At 40.7% G+C, this 24,245-nt stretch overlaps 1 protein-coding gene across 7 annotated transcripts in view; it reads right to left on the bottom strand.

Annotated features, from left to right (window-relative positions):
- Positions 1 to 24,245, bottom strand: part of DDR2 (discoidin domain receptor tyrosine kinase 2) — a 180,251-nt gene that overhangs the window by 100,213 nt on the left and 55,793 nt on the right. For 2 of the 7 annotated variants that reach the window (XM_081491494.1, XM_081491496.1), the window contains exon 3: positions 10,451 to 10,580. The exons of the other annotated variants lie outside the window; for them this stretch is intronic. The gene's annotated coding sequence lies outside the window, so the exon portion shown is untranslated. The remainder of the gene's footprint in view (positions 1 to 10,450; positions 10,581 to 24,245) is intronic. 7 annotated transcript variants of the gene reach the window in all.

Here is a 24,245-nt window from a genome sequence, read left to right on the forward strand (position 1 = left end):
TACTCTTCCAAGAACATACAATCAACCTATTTAATGCCACTTGACAGTTGTCAAGAATAATTAGATTTAATGTAGTTGGTCATAAAATCCTAGTCATTTAGCGTTTTAATCTATAAATATACATTGGTAAATTACCAGTTTCTCAGTTCCTCCTCGCATGTCCTGATCTTGAATTATTTATCTGAATCATTCTATCATTGAAATATAAGCCAATACTGCTCATATCCATAGTGTTAGGAAACTAAAATTGGGTTTTCACCTCCATAAAACTGATGGCATTTGTAAAAATAATGAATAATTCTTAGAGAAAGGAAATAAAAATAAACTTAAGAGAAGTTGAACACATTGAAGATGTTCTACATTTGGCTTTTATTTTCTCATGCCCTGAATGAATCAGATATGAAATAGAGAAAGGCATCCTGTGTCCAGCCACCAGTTTGTAGGAACCAGATCATACAACCACATTCAGCTTCCAACTGTTCTCCAACAACACTCCATACTCTTGAAGGCCAACGTCCATAAAGGTAAACAATCCCAGGTTAGAGCAACTATGACAGTCAAGTTTTCACAGAAATTGAATTTGCAATGCAGGACAGAGCAAACACTATTTTTTAAACAACTAACATTAGGGAAGTGTTCAAAATTCATGCAGAATCAAAACAATGGGATGTAATGAATGCAACCAGAACCAACATAGATCTTATTAAAGCAATCATTAAATCACTATGGCCTAGGAAGGCCAGCATTTAGAATTATTAGACGTTTCAATTCAGTTCAGCAAATAGCTTTTGAGATGGCACTGAGAAGCCTCCTTGCCGTCTGCTCCTGTCCCAGGCTTCACAAGGCACTGATATAAGTTAGCAGTCTTTGCTGGTCCTCTCCTGCATTCCCTGCCAAGGGAGCATCCTGTTGCAGATAATTCTAGTTAAAAAAGGATATGGAGAGCCCCAGAAAGTATCTTCACAACAAACTCCCCCCCCCAAAAAAAAAACCGCAAAGAATTATAGGTTAAAAGCTCCTTGCCCTGTGAATCAGCAATTTCAGGCTTGAGAAAACCAACTAATCTCTCTTCTTTTTCCTCTGAAAGCCCAAGATAGGCCTTTAGGAAGAAAGCACATTCTTAAGAGACCATGACTTGTGGGAGAAGCCCTCCAGAGCTAGCAATGAGAACAATTAGGAAGGAACTCACTGAACAAGCTCCTCAGACTCCCTAGGCTCCTCAGACTCCCTTGAAGTTCAAGAGGAGAAATGAGCGTTGCAAGGTGCCTGTGAGCCTCCCAGTGGTCAGCTTCTGCTGGTGGGCACATTCCTTCCCATGACCCTCTTCAACCCTGAAGATGCATAATCTGTGCCCACACAGCAGGAGGCAAGGGAGAGTCTACAGTAGGAAAACCTGATCCCTGCCATAGGGCTGGACCTCAACCCAGCTTGAGATAGGTACTAGTCTTGCTTCTCCCCTGAAGAATAATCACCATGGCACATCCAGAATGAAAACAAAGGAGAAGGAAGGGTAAATAAAACATCCTCAAGGACTTCTTTGGTAGTCCAGTGGCTAAGATTCCATGCTCCCAATGCAGGGGGCCCAGGTTCGATTGTTGGTTAGGAAACTAGATCCCACATGGTGCAACTAAGACTTCACAAGCCACAACTAAAGATCTTGCATGCCACAACAACGGTTGAAGATCCCACATGACACAACTAAGACCCAATGCAGTCAAATAAGTAAACATTTTTTAAAATAATAAAAAAATAAAAAATAAAACATCCTCATACCAGGTAAGCCTAAAGGAGCAGCAGGATTAGACACCTTGAATGAGTCACAGACAATACCTCCCCTAATTTTTTAAATTTTTAAATTCTAATATAGTTAATTTACAATATTGTGTTAGTTTCAAATGTACAACAAAGTGGTTCAGTAGCATATATATTTTTTCAGTTTATTTTCCTTTATAGGTTATTAGAAGATATTAGTTCCCTATGCTTAGAACAGCCTCAAGTGTGCACACAGCAAGGGGCCAATTCCCTACGGTAAGCAGAGCATGCACCTGGAAGCTTCTTAGACCTGAATCCCTGGATGACTCTGCTGGACACAGGACCCCACAGAGCTCAGCCATTTGCCTGATCTCACTCCCTTCTCAGTTTTCCTCTCAGTCAGTGTTTGGTTTCCTTTAACAAGATCTTCTAAGAAGACAGTTCTAAGGCACATAGATGAGAAGATAAATGACAAACATCAGTCGCCAATAAATTCCTACATTCTGTTCTCAGTCTCAGAGAGGATTTATTTAATTGGCACTTGTTAACTTTCTGATCAATAAGTCTAGATTCTCAGAGTTAGGCACGGATAACCTTAGACTGTCTAATGGGCTTCCCCAGTGGCTCAGCGGTAAAGAATCCGTTTACAGTGCAGGAGACTCAGGAGACAGCGGCTCAGTCCCTGGGTCGGGAAGATCTCCAGGAGGAGGAAATGGCAACCCAATACAGTATTCTTGCTGGGAATACTCAGACACAACTGAGCGCCCAAGCACTCACTCCCTCAGACTATCTAATGCTATAACTGCTTCTTCACCAACATAACAAGCAGGATAGCTCCACGGGTGAGCTGCAAGACCTGCAACCAGATCTATCTTTAAATTTCAACTCTGATTTCTACGAGCTGTGTGATTTTAAGCAAGTGATGGAATGATTCTGCCTCGGTTTCTTCCTCCAAAACATGGGATACCAATAGCAGACTGGCCTAAAAGGACTGCTGGATTCTAATAGAACAGTGCTCAGCTTCAAATCTTAGCTATTATTATTATTACAACTGGGGCTGTTTAAATGACTGGAGCTTGTCTCATTTCATAGTAAATGTATTTTGACTATCCTAGTACATGGCTAGGGCTCATACATATAATAATAAATAATCATGACATTACAACCCCTTGGCAGCAAAAGCAAACATAGCAAAGCCAACAAAAAGCTCCACCTCCTTTGCCATAACAAGAAGCAGTCCAGGTTAGCATGCAAAGTTGTCAGATTCAGTCTCTCCCTGGAACATACTTCTGCAAATGTGTCTAATGCTACATTAGTTATAAAGTTACTGGGATACTTCAGCTTGGAGCAAACAACTATGAGAGTCTCTGCAGTTTCAATTTCTTCTTATCAGGAAAGGTCTCATCACCTTGGTTCTCTAACCTCCCTAGGAGACCACTTAGGCTCTGATAGCTAAGGTGCTCTGTGCACACCTGGAAGACAGTCCTTGGTTCTTCTTAAAAACTGTCTCTAATTTCATTGCCTCTAGGAAACACACACTCTAACCAATGATCTTAATCCATGAATTTTATGAAGTTCACTGAACAAATTAGCAGAGAAAGAGTTGCTTATCAATGTGTTATTTCTTCTCTTCTGTGCTTTCCCCCAAAGATGACACTCAGACTCCAGATGCATGAATCCCCACCAACCTCGATGCAATCTCCCACTAGGGGTGATGGGGGATTCAGCAAAAGGAGGAGTGGAGGTGAGAGGAGATGGCTCTGGGTGAGCCTCTTATGGAAACCTCAGCAGGGATGTGTAGAGTCTAGGGAGCTAAGTACAGGGATGCAAGGTCCAGAAATCTAGAAATAAATTCTGGAGTCTGAAGCAGAGGATTAGCCCAGTTAAATAAGTGGGGGCTTTCCATGTCAGAGGAAACTAGTGGCTGGGCGGAGGGTAGAGTAGAGAAGAAGGCTGTGAAGCACATGGCCTACCTCTGATTTCAGCAGGAAGCACTGGGCAAGCTGCAAGGGTGTGGGTGGGGAGGAGAGGGAAAGGGCCTCTCTTAATAAGGTAGTGGTTTGGACCCCAACCAGGAGGGTGTAGCTGTCAGTTTCATTTTGGGCGGGGGATGGGTGAGGTGCTTGTCCAGCAATCGCCCCCATCAAATGTGCATCCAATCAGTGTCATTTTTCAAACCCTCATCCTGCTTTGGCCAAGGAGGCTGGAATGAAAGCCAGGGGCTCAGGCTGAAACTGGAGGGAGCCTGGAGCTCTATGGCTGGCTCTGGTCCTGGAGCTCAGGAAATATGACACCTAGAGAGAGAAACTGCAGGAAAAGAGTCACAGCCAAACAAACACACCCTCAGCCAGAGCGCTGAGCCCAGAGGCCAGAGAGGGGGCCTCTGGCCTTTCAGGGAAAGATGGCCAGCAGTTCTCATTCTTCCTCTCCAGAATCAATATTTCCTCAAAGAGGAGGGACTCTTTTTGCTCAAAAAGTATTATGTTTCAATGTTAAGATTATCTTATTTCATTCAATACCATGTAAAACTTCAATTCGGGGAGTTTTGTATCTATTTGTGAAAAAATTCAAATGTTGAGACCAAATGTCTTGTTCTGGCTACAGAGCAATATCATTATTGTGACTTATTTATAAAATGGAAAATTTCTAGAAAAAAATTTCCAAGGTAAACTTTACTAGTTGTGTGAATTTTGGGGCCTGATAGGTGGACTTACCTGTCCTGCCCACAATTTAGAGATCTTCTTTTATGAATCTTGCTTGGTGAAGGTTTTCTAGTGCTATTTGGTGAAAAAGATGGTGCTTCAGTGTCTTCTGTAGGTTAGACAACCACATTTGCATGGAGTTTGCTATCACTTCTCTCCTGCCCTTTAACCAGTACTGGAGCATAATGGGTGGATTATGCCACGGACTATGCCACGGATTGGAGAAGGCAATGGCACCCCACTCCAGTACTCTTGCCTGGAAAATCCCATGGACGGAGGAGCCTGGTAGGCTATAGTCCATGGGGTCGCTAAGAGTCGGACATGACTGAGCGACTTCACTTTCACTTTTCTCATTCATGCACTGGAGAAGGAAATGGCAACCCACTCCAGTATTCTTGCCTGGAGAATCCCAGGGATGGTGGAGCCTGGTGGGCTGCCGTCTATGGGGTCGCACAGAGTCGGACACGACTGAAGCGACTTAGCAGCAGCAGCATGCCACGGATAATCCACAGGGATAGATAACCTAAAGTAAGATGCATTTAGCTGTAGAATAAGTTAGTTGGTTTGTTTTTTTGATATGGGAAGCAATAGAGCCTAGTGATTAGGACCCCTGCACATTTCAAGTCAGAGAGAATGGGTTTATAACTCAGCATGACCACTGACCTGCTGTGTAACCTAGGGCAAACCATTCAACCTCTCTGAGCCTTACGTTCTCATCTAGAAGATGAGGATATAGCTTGATTCCACACAAGTGTTATTAGAATTAAATAAGATTTTCTACTTAAAGAAATTATACTGCTTGGCATACAGCAAATGCTCCAGGTGGCACTAGTGGTAAGGAACTCGCCTGCCAAGGCAGGGGACATAAGAGACTCGGTTTGATCCCTGCGTAGGGAAGATCCCTTGGAGAAGGAAATGGCAACCCACTCTTGCCTGGAGAGTCCCATGGACAGAAGAGCCTGGCAGGCTACTGTCCATAGGGTCGCACAGAGTTGGATATGACTGAAGCAATTTAGCACGCACATGCACACACAATAACGGAGAAGGCAATGGTACCCCACTCCAGTACTCTTGCCTGGAAAATCCCATGGACGGAGGAGCCTGGTAGGCTGCAGTCCATGGGGTCGCTACAAGTCGGACATGACTGAGCAACTTCAGTTTCACTTTTCACTTTCATACACTGGAGAAGGAAATGGCAACCCACTCCAGTGTTCTTGCCTGGAGACTCCCAGGGACGGGGGAGCCTGGTGGGCTGCCATCTATGGAGTCGCACAGAGTCGGACACGACTGAGGTGACTTAGCAGCAGCAGCAGCATGAGTGTATCTTATGCAAAAATATTTATAATTCTCCAAATAATCCTGTTAAACAACTTTTAAAGGTCAATTTGAGAGACTAGCATAGTGTGCCAGCCCCATTTTGAGTCCTTGCTCTGCTGTCTTCTAATTCTCATGCCTCAGGGATCAGCAGCTTCACTTGACACCTAAGTACAAATGATCGGCATAAGAAGAGCTACTTTTTCTGTTTCTTTTTCTTTCTCTTGTCTCTCCTACTCTCTCATGTTAAAAGCTTTCATTCCCATATGTGATAAATTAAAAAGAACATCCACCTACCAGGCCCCCAAATTCACACAACTAATAAAGTTTACCTTGGAAACTTTTTTCTAGAAATTTTCCATTTTAGAAATAAGTCACAATAATGATATTGCTCTGTAGCCAGAACAAGACATTTGGTCTCAACATTTGAATTTTTTCACAAATAGATACAAAACTCCCCAAATTGAAGTTTTACATGGTATTGAATGAAATAAGATAATCTTAACATTGAAACATAATATTTATGTGTTTGGGAAATTATAGAACACAAAAGTTACCTGGAACAAAAACTTGAATACAAAACTGGTTTGACTTTTCTAAGTTAATAAATATTGTTTTGACTGGAAAATATTTCTATCAGTGACTAACAAAAATACTAGACTGTTATCATACCATAGGGATCTAGTTCAACACACATTCATTCATTTAGCATTTATTGTGCAACTTCTAAACGCAGGAACTGCACTTACAACTGAGACACAAAACAGAAACAGCTACTTCTCACATGTGTCTTAGAGTTTACCGAAAGGTTCAGAAAAATAAAAAGCAAGTACAGAATGGTGTAAAAGAGCAATGATGGGGAGACACAGGGTGCAAGGAGAGCCCTTGGGAGGACACCTAGCCAACAGTTAAGGGGCAGAAAAAATTTCCCAAAATAAACAACATCAAAGCAAAACCTGCAAGATGTGCAGAACCTGAAATAAGTAGGTGGGGCAGGGAAAGAAGGCTGCGGGCAATAGCACTCTAGGGGAGAAAGGCCCAGAGGGAAATTGGGGAAGTGGACTCATTTTTGTTGTTGACTCGAGTAGGAGTCAACATGTACTCCATGTACTCAATGTACATGTACTCCTTGTGAACAGCAAGAAATGAGACCAGAGAGGAAAGCAGGAGACTCGTAGGGCATTTACTCTGAGCAAAAGGGGCACCCCATCAGAGGACCAAATTTAAAAAATGATACATGAGAAGGCAGAATTAAGAAACCATTGTCCGAATAGGCAAGGATGGTGAGGATGGAGAAAAAGTGAAAAAGTTGAGAGATATTTCAATATGGAATTAAATGGATTGATGGCTTGGTTTGAATAAGAGGTGAAGAAGAGAGAGAGAGAGAGACCAAGAGTAAGGCCTGAGTTTCTGGCTTAGGAAGCTGGGGGTCCCACCCCAGGCCTTTGCACTTACTGTTCTCTCTGCCTGGAATACTCTTTACCATATACCTTCTAGACTCATCTCTCACCTCTTTCAGGATCCTGCTCAACCACTACCTTATCAAAGAGTCTACTTCACCCTATGTAAACCTAATTTAGTTTAGTACCCAAATGTTCATCCCAGGTCCATTACTCTCTATTCTCCTAACACCTAATATTACCCCATAGCATTTATCACCACCTGACATTTTATGTATTTGCTCAACTGCTCTTCTGTCCCCATGAAAACATGCATTCCATGAGAGCAGCGTTCTTTTCTATTTTGTTCCTTATTTATCCACAGTATCTAAAATAGCTCCTGGTTACTCTCAACATATCTTTTCATGTTTAATGATTAAATTCACAGAGGTAGAAAACACAGAAGTGGTCTAGGAAAACACACATTCACATCTATGTCTAACACTTGGGTTCAGAAGCTCCTTTGTTTTTCAGTCAATGAAAATATAGGACATACAGAAAGGTACACAGATCATACATGTATCACTCAATGAGTTATAACAAATGTTACTACCATGCAGCACAAGACATAAAACATCATCAGAGCCCCCAGCATGGCCCTCCCAATCACTAATGCTCTTGCTTCTCCCCAGAGGTAACCAGGAAACTGACTTCTAACCCCATCAATAGCTTTGCCTGTTCTTGAACTATTAATAAATAGAAATGGAATAATGTCATTTGTATTCTTTATGTCTTGTCCCTTTCACTTAATGTTAGATTTGTGAGATTCGTCCATGTTGTTATATGAAACAACACTTTCTTCTTTTTTTGTGGCTGTGTGGGAGTCCAGCTTGTGAATGGTCATAACTTATTTTCTATCAACAAACATCTGGGTGTTTTGAATTTGGAGCCATCACTACAGATGCTGCTATGAACATTCCAGTATATACCTTTAGGTGAACATATGTATTTGAGGGAGTGGGAAGGGTGGGCTATATGTCTAGGAAAATAAGTGTTGGGTCATAGAGTATGTATGGGCTTCCCTGGTAGCTCAAATAATAAAGAATTCAGCTGCAATGCAGGAGACCCTGGTTCGATTCCTGTGTGGGGAAGATCCCCTTGAGAAAGGCTGGCTACCCACTCCAGTATTCTTGGGCTTCCCTGGTGGCTCAGACAGTAAAGAATCTGCCTGCAAGGCGGGAGACCTAGGTTTGATCCCTGGGTTGGGAAGATCCCCTGGAGGAAGGCATGGCAACCTACTCCAGTGTTCTTGCTTGGAGAATCCCATGCACAAAGAACCTAGTGGGCTGCAGTCCACAGGGTTGCATAGAGTTGGACACAACTGAAGCAGCTAAGCAGCAGCAGCATAGAGTTATGTACATGTTCAATTTTAATAAGTCCTACCAAAAAGTAATCAAAATAATTGAATCAATTCCAAATCTCATCTGCAATGTATTCCATATGTTATTTTCCACTGCTCTAAATCCTCAACAATACTTGATAGTGTAAGTCTATTTAATTTTCTTGGTGGGTGTTTGTGAGTATTTCACCTTCCCAATGACTAGTGAAGGTAAGCATATATTCATATTTGCTATTTGGAGATCCGTGTTTATGAAATTCCTGTTCAAGTCTCTTCCCCTTTTGCTGTCTTTGTTTTATTGACTTGGGAGGATTACTAATACATTCTGAATACAAGCTCTTCATTGGTTTTAAGTGCTGCAAATAGTTTTCCTTATTCTATTATTCGTCTTTCACTTTCTTAACACTGCCTCTTGATGAAGTTAAATTCTTAACTTTGATGTAATTCTCTTTATCAATCTTTTCCTTTACAGTTCATGCTTTCTGTGACTTGGAAGAATTCATAAAGGAGGATACTGGGAAAGCAGAAAAACGGAGACAAAGGGGAAGTGTTTTGGAAAAGAAGGGATATCTGTCAGCCAAGGCAGAGATGTGTTCCTAAGACCAGAAGAAAAGGTTACCCAAGGAAGATAACAATAGACTGAGAGGGACCTTAAAATTGGCCAAGGTGTTTCCTTTTGACCTGAAGACAATGATGATGCTTTAAGGTCCTATCTCTACCTAACTATCCGCCTTCCTTACACATCTTTTCTGCCCCTGAAGCTCAGGGGATGTGCCCATCACAGAATTTAACCACTCTCTCCCATGATACTTTTCTACCTTCTACATGCTTCTTTCACCTTTTTCATACTGCATTGCAATTTATCTATGTTTCAATCTAGACTGACAGCTTCTGGAAAGCAGGCACTGGCAGAGTACAGGACCAGCTTGTATAGGCTCATGAGAGCTGACTTAAATTTCTAAGAATTCTGCAAGCCAGTTGACATTATGTTGGTAGCTTGATATCAACCATGGTATTTTATTTTATTTTTTAACCAGTGGTTTTTAAAGCAACCGGAGTATTTTTACACTGTGGAAATCAGCAAATGCTACAAATCAGGGCTCCTCCCTCCCCACAGAACCTATTGTTAATCATTTACCAGCACACCACTAGACACAGGTCTTATTTATCTCTATACGTTTGTCACTGAACACAGTGCTTGCACCAACATTTATTGAATTAAATTGTATTTTTTCACAATACCTATCATTCCCTTTAGAATCCCAAGTAAATAAATTCTTTTTATAATTGGACATTATGCTAAGTGAAATGTCAAACAGAAAGACAAGCACTACGTGACTCCCTTTATACAAAGTATATATAATAGTCATAATCATAAAATCAAAACGAGGAATGATGTTTACCAGAGGCTGGAGGAGGTAGGGAAGGGAAATAGAAAGTTATTAATCAACAGGCATAAAGTTTCAGTTCAGAAATAGGATTACACTCCAGAGATCTGCTGTCCAACATGGTACCTACAGTCATCAACAATGTAATGTGTACTTAAAATTTTATCAGAGGGTAGATTTCATGGGCTTGTCAAATTTTTTTTTAAAAAATGCAGAGAATTCTGCTCTCTGCTCCTTCAGTGGATAAATTATGCTTGTTCACTATGCATGGTTGACACCATCTCTGACAGTTTATATATGAGTCTCCGAAGAAATTAAGGACAGCATGAACAACACATAAGCAGGTGCCAGGTAAAGTGAGCTTGAGAAGCCCATCTTTCTGAAGCCCAGTTCTCAGGAGGCACTTATAAGCCAGTTGGTGTTCCTAAGGGGTCTGTAAAGCACAATTTTCCATACAGATCTCAAAGTACAAACAGCCCAGACATTTCTTAGAGACAAAAGCTTCATTTAACTCACAAAGCCACTGAATAAGGAGGAGCCTGTGGACCTCTCTTTCCTATACGCAGGCACGTTCTTTGATGATCCCTCCGTTAACAGGATGGGAAAATGTCAGATGGCAAGAGAACTCATGACTCATGACAATGTCCTGTTGGGGGAAAAGGGTTTTCAGTAAAAGGCATGAGTAAAGTTTTATGTGCCACACAAACCCAAGGGCCAACACTTGGTGAAAGAATGAATACAAATGAGACACAATGCCAGCATTTCAAAGCAACTGAAAACTTAACTTTCGATCCCTTTGTTGTTAGAGTGAGACACCATTCTCATGATTCTTCAAGGAAAGAATGCCCAGGATTGGGGGCTCAGCATGTAAGAATCTCCCTAGGGGTAGGGGTGAGGGCTTGTGTGATTCAAAACAAAAATTACTCAACATTATAACTGCTTTATTTTTAGTCATGGTAATTCAATTACTTGGAAATTTCAGAAAACATTAGGAAAGACGTAATGTTTATGTTTATAAAAAGAGGCATGGGTTTTCAAAAGGATGAGAAATGTTTTTTAATATATTTTAATTCTTGACTTTTAAAGACGAGGAAACTGAATTCAACTGTAAACTGTACAAGAGCATGGACCAAGTCTGTCTCCTTCACCAGGATTTGCCCAGCACTAACCATGCCTGGCACACAGTAGGTGTGCTATAAACAGTTGCTGAATGAATGAATGAAGACTGGAGAAAAGGCGAGCCTTGGCCAGCATTACACATGTTGACATTTTGTCAGAGCTGGCAAGACTGTCTTAACCCCAGTGATCTTTCCACTCTAAAGTGGTGGTTAATTAAAAACATGGACTATGGAGTCAGACTGCCTGGGTTCCTAGACCAGCCCCATTACAAGCTGTGTGACTGTGAGTAGTTTATATAACATCCCTGAATCTCAATTTCCTCTTCCATAAAATGGGAATAATCATAATCCACTCCCAGAGAACATAAGGGGAGAAAACACAGGTAAAGTGTTTAGAAAGTGCCCAGCTCACAGGACGTGCTTAACATACAGTGGCCATTATTACTAGCTGCAAATAATAAAGTGGGACTAAATGATCTGAATCCTTAATGGTTCAGCACTGTCTTCTGTGGGAAGACAGAAACCCTTTGGAAAATTTACCTGAGACAAAATCTTGAAGCATTACTTATAAATGGTACTTTATATTTCTTTCAGAAGTCCATCAAGTTCACATAAGCACAAAGACTACCAAAACCCAAATAAATGAGGCCAATGAGACAGTCTTTGAGGGAAGGTCCTGTGTTATTTGTCCCTTTATCCCCTGTAAAGCATAGCAGAGGGGAGGTGGGATAGCCTGGTGGTCAAGACCACAGAGGCTGGGCCTCAACTGCCTAGGTTTAAATCCTAATTGCTTTATTTGTTTACAGTGTGACCCAGGCCAAGTTATGTATCCTCTCTGTGCCTTTGCTTCTTAATTGTAAAATGAGTTTAATAACTGCATCTACCATATGGGATTGTGGTGAGGACAAAGAAGTGATGATTCTTAGATGGCACTAACAGCCATCACCACACACAACAGACATTTGTGTGAAATCATATGCATTGCCATGATTTCAGCTACATAATGGACAGTGTCACTGTCTTGCCATTGGCTCTCTTTGCAATGGTTGATCATGTTACAACCAGCACCAGAGTCATGGTCCCAATCCATTAGTGTGGCCTTGACACCACGCCAAAAAGATGCACTGCTGCTCTGCTGCTAAGTCCCTTCAGTCATGTCCGACTCTGTGCGACCCCATAGATGGCAGCCCACCAGAGTCCTCTGTCCCTGGGATACTCCAGGCAAGAATACTGGAGTGGGTTGCCATTTCCTTCTCCAAAAGATATGCACAGAATAATACCAACATCGATTACTGGAACAAAGTCCAGTCAAACAAACTGAATTAAGGAACCGAGATTCCCTGGCAGAACAATGTAAGGGGATCCCAAGGGAAACAAACCCATCGAGGTACCAACGCATTGACAAGAGTCTAAGGACAGCCATCACCACAGCCAGAGCCAGCCGAGACACAATTAGCAGGTGCCCAGGGCCCCTGGGAGCTGAGCATTCCTTTTCACCATTTGTACTTTCTTGGACCATCTCCAGCCAGCATTGTGGCAGCCACAACAAATAATGTCAACCCAGGACACCTTTTGGATTATCTTGTCTACTAACACTCCTCAGGATATCACTCCTTTGTGAGTCACAGCAGAGTCTGCCTTATAGACATCCATAACTCACACACAGTTCAGATGTTTAATAGAAAGAGTCTATAAATGCTTTGCAACTAACAGAGTTTGAACTTGATAACCTTGAAGATTTTATAGAGACAGTACAGCATTGTGGTTAAAAGCCTAGACTCTAGCGCCAAGCGCTGAGTTCAAATGTTGGCTGTATCATTTCCTTACTGTAGATGAGATATTTAACCTCTCTGGGCCTCAGCTGCTTTAGCAGTAAATTATAACAATTATATCTACAGCATATAACTTCTGTGAGACTAAAGGAGGTAACATGTAAAACACTTAGGAAGTATCAGACGACTGGTAATCGCTATAGACAGACTAGCTTTGACAAACACATAACTTATACTGGCTGGTGAAGGCATCTGGGCAAAGGAAGAGAAAGGAAACAGAAGATGTCTCACAGTGTACAGAACAGGAGACTATGTTCACTTGTGTGTGCTGGCACTTGATGGGAGAGATGTTAGTCTCACTTGTTTCAGCCTTAACCCATGCTCAAGCATTCCCGTTGGTTAAGTCACTTAGAACGTATCAGAGCAAAAGTTCTTTCAATTGCCTCCATCCTTCTGCTTGCATAATACTGGAGTCACAGAACCAACCTCATTCAAATTTTCCAAAACAATCACCTTTGCACTGAGTCAGCCTGGAAACTTTTAGTAGACAGGTTTGCAGTTTCTAAACGCTTAGAGTGCAAATACCAGATGCTCACCTACATCATGTCTTGCTTGATTCTCTGGTTGTACCAATATATAAATGGGGATCCACAAAAATTATCCACTCAATTGCCCCATTAATGCTTGGTATGTGTACTCTGTGCTCAGTGGCTCAGTCATGTCTGACCCTTTTGTGACCCCATGGGCTGTAGCCCTCCAGGCGTCTCTGTCCATGGAATTTTCCAGGCAAGAATACTGGAGTGGGTTTCCATTTCCTTCTCCAGCATATCTTCCTGAGCCAGGGATTGAACTCACATCTCTTGTGTCTCCTGCATTGGCACCCAGATCCTTTACTACTGCACCACATGGGAAAAATACTCATTATTCATTATGGGATCAGGTTAGCAACTATATTGGGGTCAGAATTGGTGAGTTCAAGTTCTTAGAATTCACAGCTTCTCTATGTCCAGACTGACTCAGGAAATAGCATCTCTGGTTCAGGTCCTCAAGCATTCCCTACATCCCCACTAGATTTGTATCACCATAGTCAACAACAAAATTGATATACATGTTTACTACGGGTCTGTATGAAGTTCTGGGTAATCTTACAGGTCTGTAATGAATAGGACACAGTCCCTTTTCTTTTTTAATTTTATTTTTTAAAAATTTTATTGGAGTATAGTTTCTTTACAATGTTGTGTTAGTTTTTGCTGTATAGCAAAGTGAATCAGTTATAAATATACACATATCCTCTTTTTCTCACATTTCCTTCCCATTTAGTTCACCACAGAGCACTGAGTAGAGTTCCCATAATAGTATACACACACACACACACACACACACACACACGTCAATCCTAATCTACCAATTCATTCCACCCCTCCTTCCTGCCTTGGTATCCATATGTTTGTTTTCTACATTTATGTATCTATTTCAGCTTTGCAAATAAGTTCATCTTTACTATTTTCCTAGATTACACATTTAAGTGATATTATACAATATTTGTTTTTCTCTTTCTGACTTACTTCACTCTATACGACAGTCTCTAGATCTACCCATGCTTCTACAAATGGCACTAATTGGTTCCTTTTTATGACTGAGTAATATTCCATTTTATATATGTACCACATCTTATTTATCCAATCTTCTGTCAATAGACACTTTGGTTACTTCCATGTCCTGGCTATTGAAAGAGCACTTCAGTGAACTTTGGGGAGCATGATTTTTTAAAATTATGATCACAGTCCATCTTCTTTAATTATTATTTGCCTAGCACTGCCTGGTACTGAATAAAATGCCTAGCATGTGTACTCTCCATTGTTGTTGTTGTTGTTCAGTTGCCAAGTCATGTCTGACTCTTTGCGACCCCATGGACTGCAGCAGACCAGGTTTCCCTGTCCATCACCAACTCCCACTGCTTGCTCAAACTCATGTCCATCAAGTCAGTGATTCCATTCAATCATCTCATCCTCTGTTGTCCCCTTCTCCCCTTGTCCAATCTTTCCCAGCATCAGTGTCTCTTCCAATGAGTAAGTTCTTCGCATCAGGTGGCCAAATATTGGAGTTTCAACTTCAGCATCAGTCCTTCCAATGAATATTCAGGACTGGTTTCCTTTAGGATTGACTGGTTTGATCTCCTTGCAGTCCAAGGGACTCTCAAGTGTCTTCTTCAATGCCATAGTTCAAAAGCATCAATTCTTTGGCAAACTCCAAAGTATTGGAGTTTAGCTTCAGCATCCATCCTTCCAATGAATATTCAGTGTTGATTTCCTTTAGGATTGACTAGTTTGATCTCCTTTCAGTGCAGGGGACTCTCAAGACTCTTCTCCAGCATCACAGTTTGAAAGCATCGATTCTTCAGCACTCAGTCTTCCTTATGGTCCAACTCTCACATCCATAAAGGACTACTGGAAAAACCCTATCTTTGACTATACAGACCTTTGTCCATAAAGTGACTCTCTGCTTTTTAATACCCTGTCTAGGTTTGTCATAGCTTTCCTTCCAAGAAGCAAGCATCTTTTAATTTCATGGTTACAGTCACTGTCAGCAGTGATTTTGGAGCCCAAGAAAATAAAATCTGTCACTACATCCACTTTTTCCCCCTCTATTTGCCATGAAGTGAAGGACTGGATGCCATGATTATATTTATTTATTTTTTTAAATGTTAAGCTTTAAGCCAGCTTTTTCACTCTCCTCTTTCACCTTTATCAAGAGGCTCTTTAGTTCCTCTCTGCTTTCTGCCATTAGGGTGGTATCGTCTGCATCTGAGGTTATTATTTCTCTAGGTAATCTTGATTCCAGCTTGTGATTCATCCAGCCCAGCATTTCGCATGGTGTACACTGCATAGAAGTTAAATAAGCAGGGGACAATGCACAGCCTTGATCTACTCCTTTCCAAATTTTGAACCAGTCAAATGTTTCATGTAAAGTTCTAACTCTTGCTTCTTGACTCGCATATAGGTTTCTCAGGAGACAAGTAAGGTGGTTTGGTATTCCCATCCCTTTAAGAATTTTCCATAGTATATTGTGATCTACACAGTCAAAGGCTTTAGTATAGTCAATGAAGCAGAAGTAGATGTTTTTGTGGAATTCCCTTGCTTTTTCTATGATCCAACAAATGTTGGCAGTTTGATCTCTGGTTCTTCTGCCTTTTCTATACCCAGCTTGTACATCTTGAAGTTCTCGGTTCAAGTACTGCTGAAGCCTAGCTTGAAGGATTTTCAGCATAATCTTATTAGCATGAAATGAGCATAACTATATGGTAGCCTGAACATTCTTTGGCACAGCCCTTCTTTGGGATTGGAATGAAAACTGACCTTTTCCAGTCCTGGGGCCACTGCTAAGTTTTTCATATTTGCTAACTTATTGAGTGAAGCAATTTAACAACATCATCTTTTAGGATTTTAGAAAGTTCAGCTGGAATTCCATCACCTCCACTAGCTGTGTTTGTAGTAATCCTTCCTAAGGGCCACTTGACTTCACCTTGAGCCAGTCTCCAGGATCTCTGGCTCAAAATGAGTGACTACACCATTGTGGTTATCTGCATCTCAAGACCTTTTTTGTATAGTTCTTCTGTGTATTCTTGCCATCTCTTCTTAATCTCTTCTGCTTCTTACCACTTCTGTCCTTTATCATGCCTATCCTTGCATGAAATGCTTCCCTCATATCTCCAATTTTCTTGAAGAGATCTCTAGTCTTTCCCATTCTACTGTTTCCCACTACTTATTTGCACTGTTTATTTAAGAAGGCCTTCTTATCTCTCCTTGCTATTCTCTGAAACTCTGAATTCAGTTGGGTATATCTTTCCCATTCTCTCTTGCTTTTTACTTCGCTTCTTTTCTCAGATATTTGTAAAGCCTCCTCAGACAACCATTTTGCTTCTTGCATTTCTTTTTCTTTGGGATGGTTTTGATCACTGACTCCTGTACAATGTTATGAACCTCTGTCCATAGTTCTTCAGGTACTCTTTCTGCTAGATCTAATCCATTGAATCTATTCATCACCTCCACTGTATAATCAGAAGGGATTTGATTTAGGTCATACTTGAACGGTGGGAAGAGCCCCTGGAGAAGGAAATGGCAACCCACTCCAGTATTATTGCCTGAAAAATCCTATGGACAGAGGAGCCTGGCGGGCTACAGTCCATAAGGTCACAAAGAGTTGGACACAACTGAGCAACTAACACACATTGAATGGCCTAGTGGTTGTCCTTACTTTATTCAATTTAAGCCTGAATTTTGCAATAAGGAGTTCATGATCTGAGCCACAGTGAGCTCCAGGTCTTGCTTTTGCTGACTGTATACAGCTTCTCCATCCTTGGCTGCAAAGAATATAATCAATCTGATTTCAGTATGGATCATTTGGTGATGTCCATGTGTAGAGTCATCTCTTCTGTTGTTGGAAAGAGTGTTTGGTATGACAAGTGTGTTCTCTTGACAAAACTCTGTTCACCTTTAAACTGCTTTATTTTGTACTCTGAAGTCAAAGTTGTCTGTTACTCCAGGTATTGCTTGACTTCCTACTTTGCATTCCAATCCTCTATGATGAAAAGGATATCTTTTTTGGGGGGAGGGGGGGCCGTGTTTGTTCTAGAAGGTCTTTTGTAAATCTTCATAGAATCAGTCAATTTCAGCTTCTTAAGCCTTGGTGGTTGGGGCATAGACTTGGATTACTGTGATGTTAAATGGCTTGCCTTGGAAACAAGCTGAAATCATTCTGTCGTTTTTGAGATTGCACCTAAATATCGCATTTCAGACTCTTTTGTTGACTATGAGGGATATTCCATTTCTTCTAAGGGCTTCTTGCCCACAGTAGTACTTATAATGGTCATCTGAATTAAATTCACCCATTCCTGTCCGTTTTAGTTCACTGATTCCTAAAATGTCAATGTTCACTCTTGTCACCCCATTTGACCATGTTCAATTTACCTTGATTCATGGAGCTAACATTCCAGGTTCCTATGCAATATTGTTCTTTACAGCATCGGACTTCACTGTCACCACCAGACACATCCACAACTCAGCATTGTTTCCACCTTTGCCCTGCCACCTCATTCTTTCTGGAACTATTAATAATTGCCCTCCATTCTTCCCCAGTAGCATACTGGACACATTTCGACCTGGGGGTTCATCCCACAGTGTCATATCTTTTTACATTTTCATACTGTTCATGAGGTTCTCGTGACAAGAATACTGGAGTGCTTTGGCATTCCCTCCTCCAGTGGACCACATTTTGTCAGAACTCTTCACTATGACACATCTGAGTGGCCCTGCACAGCATCATGGCTCATAGCTTCATTGAGTTATGCAAGCCCCTTGTCCACAACAAGGCTGTAATCCATGAAGAGGGTATTCTCCATTATCTAGATATAAACCCTAGTTCTGTCACTTATTAGCCACATGACCTTGGGCAAATTATTTAACCTCTCTCTGCCTCAGTTTCCATATCTAAAAAGTGGGGATAATGATAAAGCCTTCTTCATAGGATTGCTGCAAGTATTAAACAGGTCAAAGGACTCTGAAAAGTGGTAGCTACAGAAATAGTGCTCAGTGAATAACTACCTATTATTAAGCTTCCATAGGAAAATGGTCTCTTCATCTATGGAGTATCCTGTCTCTTTAAATATTAGAGCTGGGAAGGACCTCAGTGGTCACACAGTTCAGCTTCTTCAGGGTAGATTAGAATGAGGTTCAGAGACTCCAAAGGACTTCTCCATAATTATAAACCCTATCAACAGGAGCCCTGAGATTAGACCCAGGCCCTTAACCCAAGGCTTCAAACTGCCTTCCAGTCTAATGTTGTTTAGTTGCTAACTCACGTCTGACTCTTTTGTGACCCCATGGTCTGCAGCCCATCAGACTCCTCTGTCCATGGAATTGTCCAGGCAAAAATACTGGAGTGGATTGCCAATTTCTTCTCCAGGGGATCTTCCCGACTCAGGGATTGCACACATGTCTTCTGTATTTGCAGGCAGATTCCTTACCCTGAACCACTAGGGAAGCCCCCAGTCTAATAAGCTGGTTTATAAATCACTCTGTTGATCATCCTCAAATAAAAAATTGTATTTAGTGATTTAAATAAAGAAATGAATAATGTTGTAGGAGTATTGTGGCAACAGTACCATGACAAGATACATGGAGAAATTATCTTAAGGCAACTGTCCCACTCCATTCATACATTACATGAAACCACACAATTATTTCTGTTTTAATCTGTTCTATATGTGTTTCATGCCTAAAAGCTCAGCATAAATTGTCCCTTCAAATCCTCACAGCAATCCTATGAGATAGGTATTATTCCAATTATAATGAAGAGCAAACTAGGCACAAAGTAGTTAAATAATATGCCTAAAAATCATAGCTACTAAATGGTGAGATCGTGATTTCAACCCATGAAGTCTGCCTCTAGAATTCATACTTCTAACCACTATATTGTACTGCTTCAGTAGCATAAGAGGGTAAAGTTCTCATGGCTCAGTTAAAGTTTGGGTGTTAACAACTATATATTGTTAAGTTTTATCTTCGTTTTAACCAGGAGTATTTATGGTAATAAACACAGAGGTGGCACAGTTGCTAAGGGCACTATTGCTGTGTATATGTCTATCTGTATATCTGTATTTCACGTATGTGGCTTTCAAAGCTCCCAGTACCCATACAGTATGAATTTACATATAATCCTCTTTGGGTGGTTGGCTCTTGGTTGAATTATTTCAAGATCTTCCTGCCCACACAAGCAGAAATATTCTACTGGGAAACAGAGAATCTTTGAACCTCTCTTTAATTGCTATAAATCTCTTCTTTACAGACATCCTCAGAAGCTTACATAGCCAAACCCAGAACTTTGGGCCTTGGAGAACTCCACAAAAATCAGACACCATTTCCTCATGCTCCTGAAGAAGCCCAAATGAGGAACTGATGGTGTTAGAAAGAAATAAAGAAACCAAATCGAAAAATTACACTAAAGTTCTTGGCACTTGACCTTGGGTACACAGAGTCAAGTTCTGACAGTGTTGAGGTTTATTATGAACTCAATTAATGTAGTCATTCTTTTGGCTTGTAGAATCCTTGATACATAAAAGAGAAAGGGATTTTGTACCTCCTTGTAAACAGAGGGTTGGAAGAGAGAGGACAAAATATCTCCTTAAAATATAAAAGGAAACAGATAGAAAAAGATAAGTGATTTACATCCAAAGAATCAAAGACTTTTAGAACTGGAAGAAGTCACTCGTCCAGGCCACACAGCAAGTAGATAGTAGTCCTGGGACCTAAACTTGGGGCTCCTGTCTAGAGACTTTTATGCAAAATAAAGCCACGGAGAAGCATGTTTGTGTGGGTCTATTTTTGGACTTTCTGTCGTGTTCCTTTGATCTGTGTGTCTATTCTTTCTGCCCGTACCACACAGCGCTGACTCCCAGAGCTACTTAAGTCTTCAAGTAGGGTAGCCTGATCCCTTCCACTTTAGTATTCTTTTTCAAAATTGTTCTAGCTCCTTGCCCTCTCCATGTAAATTTTAGAGTAATCTAGTCTGTATTCATTATAAAAAACATTATTAATATTTTGATAACAGTTGTGCTAAACCTATATATCAATTTGGGGGAAACTGGCATCTTTACTATATTGAATCTTTCAATCCAACAGTATGTTTCTCTATTTATATAGTCCTATTAATTTCTTTCTCAGATACAATTTTGAGCAAACAAGTTCTTTGCATGTTTTATTAAATGTATATGTAAGTATTTTTAGTGATTATAAATGTCATTGTATTTTTAATTGTGGTATCCACATGTTCATTGCTAGTATAATGGAAATACAACTGATTTTTGCATCCAATTTTTGAGCTTGTAGGGTTTGTATCCTGTGACTTTGCTGAACACCTTTTTTGGTTCCAGGAGGGGGGAGTTTTGGTTGATTTCTTGGGATTTTATAAATAGGCAATAGTGTCATCTTCATAGTTTTATTTCTTCCTTTCTAATCTGCATACCTTTATTTCTTTTTTTGCAATGGCTAGAACTTCCAGGACTGTATTGAATAAGAGTGTCAAGAGCGACATACTTGCTGTGATCCTAGTCTTAGGAAGAAAACCATCCAGTCTTTCATTATTAAGTACACCATTTGTTATAGACTTTTTACAGACATCCTTTATCAAGTGAGGCAATTTCCTTCTATTCCAGTCTTGCTAAGAGTGTTTATCATGAGTCAGTGTTGAATCTTATGATATTATGTTTCTATATCAATTAATGCAATCATGTGATTTTTCATACTGAACTATCCTTCCTTGTATAGCTGGAATAAATCCAACCTGGTTGTAGTGTTGTTGTTGTTTAGTCACTCAGTCATGTCCAACTGTTTTGTGACCCCATGGACTATAGTCCTCCAGGCTGCTCTGTCCATGGGATTTCCCAGGGAAGAATACTGGAGTGGGGTGCCATTTCCTTCTCCAGGGGATCATCTTGACTCAGGGATCACACCTGTGTCTCCTACATTGGCAGGCTGATTGTTTACCACTGAGCCATTTGTGAAGCTCTGGTTGTAGGGTATAATTCTTTTAAAAGAATATATGAACACATTGTTGCATTTTATTTGCTAATATTTTGTTGAGGACTTTCACATTTATTAATATAGTTTCTGCTTTCTTTTGGTTAGTATTTTCATAATGTAGCTTTTTTCATCTTTTTTTCTTTCAACTTGTCTATATCATTATATTTGAAGTGAACATCCTAGACAGCATATAGAAGTTATATTTTGAAAGCATTCTGCTAATCCTTGTTATGTTTATAGGTTTTCAATGATGAAAATATCAGCAATCACATATGCTTCAATCTAAAGTGTTAGTTCATTTAATCCTCAATACAATATTCTCAAAACCCTTAAAATACACACATTTTACAAAGTAACAAACTGAGGTGTATTGCCTAAGTTAACACACCCAGGTAGCAATGGAGTTGGCATTTGAACCCAGCCCAGCTCCAGCTTGACTGTACCCACTATGCTTCACAACCTAAACTAGGTAGCAAGCAGACTGCCCTGTTCTTGCTCCAGGAGGCATTTGGCACAAGCTATGAGTATTCTAACAGGTCCACCTCCCCAGGAGCTTCAACCCTACTGGGGAGAGAAGTGAAGAGAAGTGAAGTTCTAGTTCACTGGCTAGACCTTTGACCTGATAGTGCAGCCATGCATGTCAGTCATAATTAACTGCTGTTAGGTTTGGGCTGGCAGGGAGAAACAGTACTCTCCTTATGGTCCTAGAGGACCTGAACAGCGGGAGTCAAAATCATTGGCAGACCAAGCACCTGGGGAGAGTCCCTGGACAATTTAAAAAAGAGAGGTATACTTCAACCTGACAAAACAGCAGTGTCCAGTTCAAGTGAGGTCCACCAAGATAAACACTGGCCCCATCCTCCTCCCTTACTGCGGATAAGACACAGGGCAGCACCTTGGGTCTGGCCCAAAGCAGACACACAGACACATCCAGGGGCCTCATGAGGTTACCGCTCAAGGCTATCCTGGATTTGGCAAGAATCCCTTAATGTTCCAGAGGGAACCCAAAATTAACCTTCGTCCCTTGAAATAAAGCAGCTAATAAGATGACTCAGGGCAGAGGAGTGGAGTTTTACACACAACTCATGGCTCCCTTTAGCTGTGAACATCTCTGAGCGAGAAACATTTACTCTCCTGCCATCCTATCAATGATGCACGGTCTCCAGTGGCTTAATAATGAAAACAGAAGGATGAAATGATCTAGTAAATGACCCCTGTCACCAGAGAGAGGAGAAGACCTGGGAAAGTAGCATAGAAGACAATAGATAACAAAGGCTCTCAATCAATCCACAATTATAAATCAATTAAATCATTGTCAAAGACCACATAGATGAAATTGTACCTTGAATCCCTTGAAACCTTTTGCTTGTGTCAAGACTGAGCATAGAACACAGTAAACAAGCTGGTGCTATCACCATGCAGCACTAACCAATGTAATAAAAGCCAGAAAGCAGATCCAGAAAGGTGAAGATGCTTTTTGAAAGTCATCCAGCAAATGGAAGCAGAGCTCAGGCTTAGAATCTGGTCCAGCACATCCATCACACAAAAAGACTCCAGTGCTCCCATCCGTAAAAATGCAACATTTGCCTGCCCCCAAAAAAGCCAGATTAACTTTTCTGAGAACAGTCAGCAAGTCCTTGACTAAACCAGGAGCATGAGTTGAATTTTCTTAGAAATGTCTTGCTCTGTAATTTCAATTTAAAAAATGTTGTGTTTACAGAAAAATACTGAAATGTATCTGTTCAGCTGATAGGATTATGAGTAAAGTCCTCTTCACCAGAAAAAAAGTCCTCTCTAAGTTTGGGTTGTATTATTTTTATACTTTAAAAAAAAGAATAGGAGTCCATATTCCCCAATGTTAAGGCCAGAGAATTGAGGCCTTTTTCAAGAAAGAAACGTGCTAGGGAGCATCATTCTGGTAAGGAACACGCGTCAGCATTGCAGGAACCATCAAGACAAAAACTTCCCAAGTCCTTGACTTAAAAATAAGATGTTCAACTGTGTCTTTGAGACTTTTTGTGTTCTCCATTCCATATCAGAGACTTCTTTATACACAGGCCTCCAGGACCTATAAACTCCACCGAGCTCCCCTCACCAGGTTCAATTCAGGGACCAGTGACCGGGGCAGTTTCTCTACCTCCCTGGTCTTTCAACATAACTACTATGTTACTTGAAAGACCCTCAGAGAAATTGTGCCACTGTTTGAGGGGAGATGGCTTTATATGGAGATAGGCAGGCACACCTAGAGGGCTGGTCCATCTGCCCTCCAGGCCAATGACGGGCAGCTTTGTACAAAGAAATGTGTTCTGAGCAACAGACAGGACACTGTTTTCTAATGCCTCTATGACTCAGGCCTGCATTTCCTCATCTACAAAACAGATCCTCTCAGATTCTTCCCAGCCCTAACTTTTTGCAAGCCTAGGTGTCTAATGCTGAATCCCAGAAGGTTTATTTGAGAGAGACTGACATACCAGGTAGGACAGACTTTATTTAGACAGACCAAATATTAATAATAGCTCATTTTAATGAGTGTTTAATGTGTGTCATATACTATTCTGAGTTTACTGTATATATTTTTTTATTTAATCCTTACAACACTATGAGGTAAAAATGATTATTATCACTAACTTACATATGAGTAAATAAGGCTCAGAGAAGTTTCCTCACCTGCTCAGGGCCAGACAACTGGTAGGTAATAGAGACAATACTTGAACTCAGCCAATTTTGTTGCAAGGCCATGTTCTTAACTGCTATAACTATATGCATCTTATATAACTACATATAACTACTATATGTTGGAAGATCTGTCTGCAGAACTCAGTCTCTCCCAAATGAATGAACTTTA

This window comes from Giraffa tippelskirchi, chromosome 5 (genome assembly GCF_054371585.1).
Source record: "Giraffa tippelskirchi isolate mGirTip1 chromosome 5, T2T-mGirTip1v1.2.pri, whole genome shotgun sequence".
Classification (NCBI taxonomy): domain Eukaryota; kingdom Metazoa; phylum Chordata; class Mammalia; order Artiodactyla; family Giraffidae; genus Giraffa; species Giraffa tippelskirchi.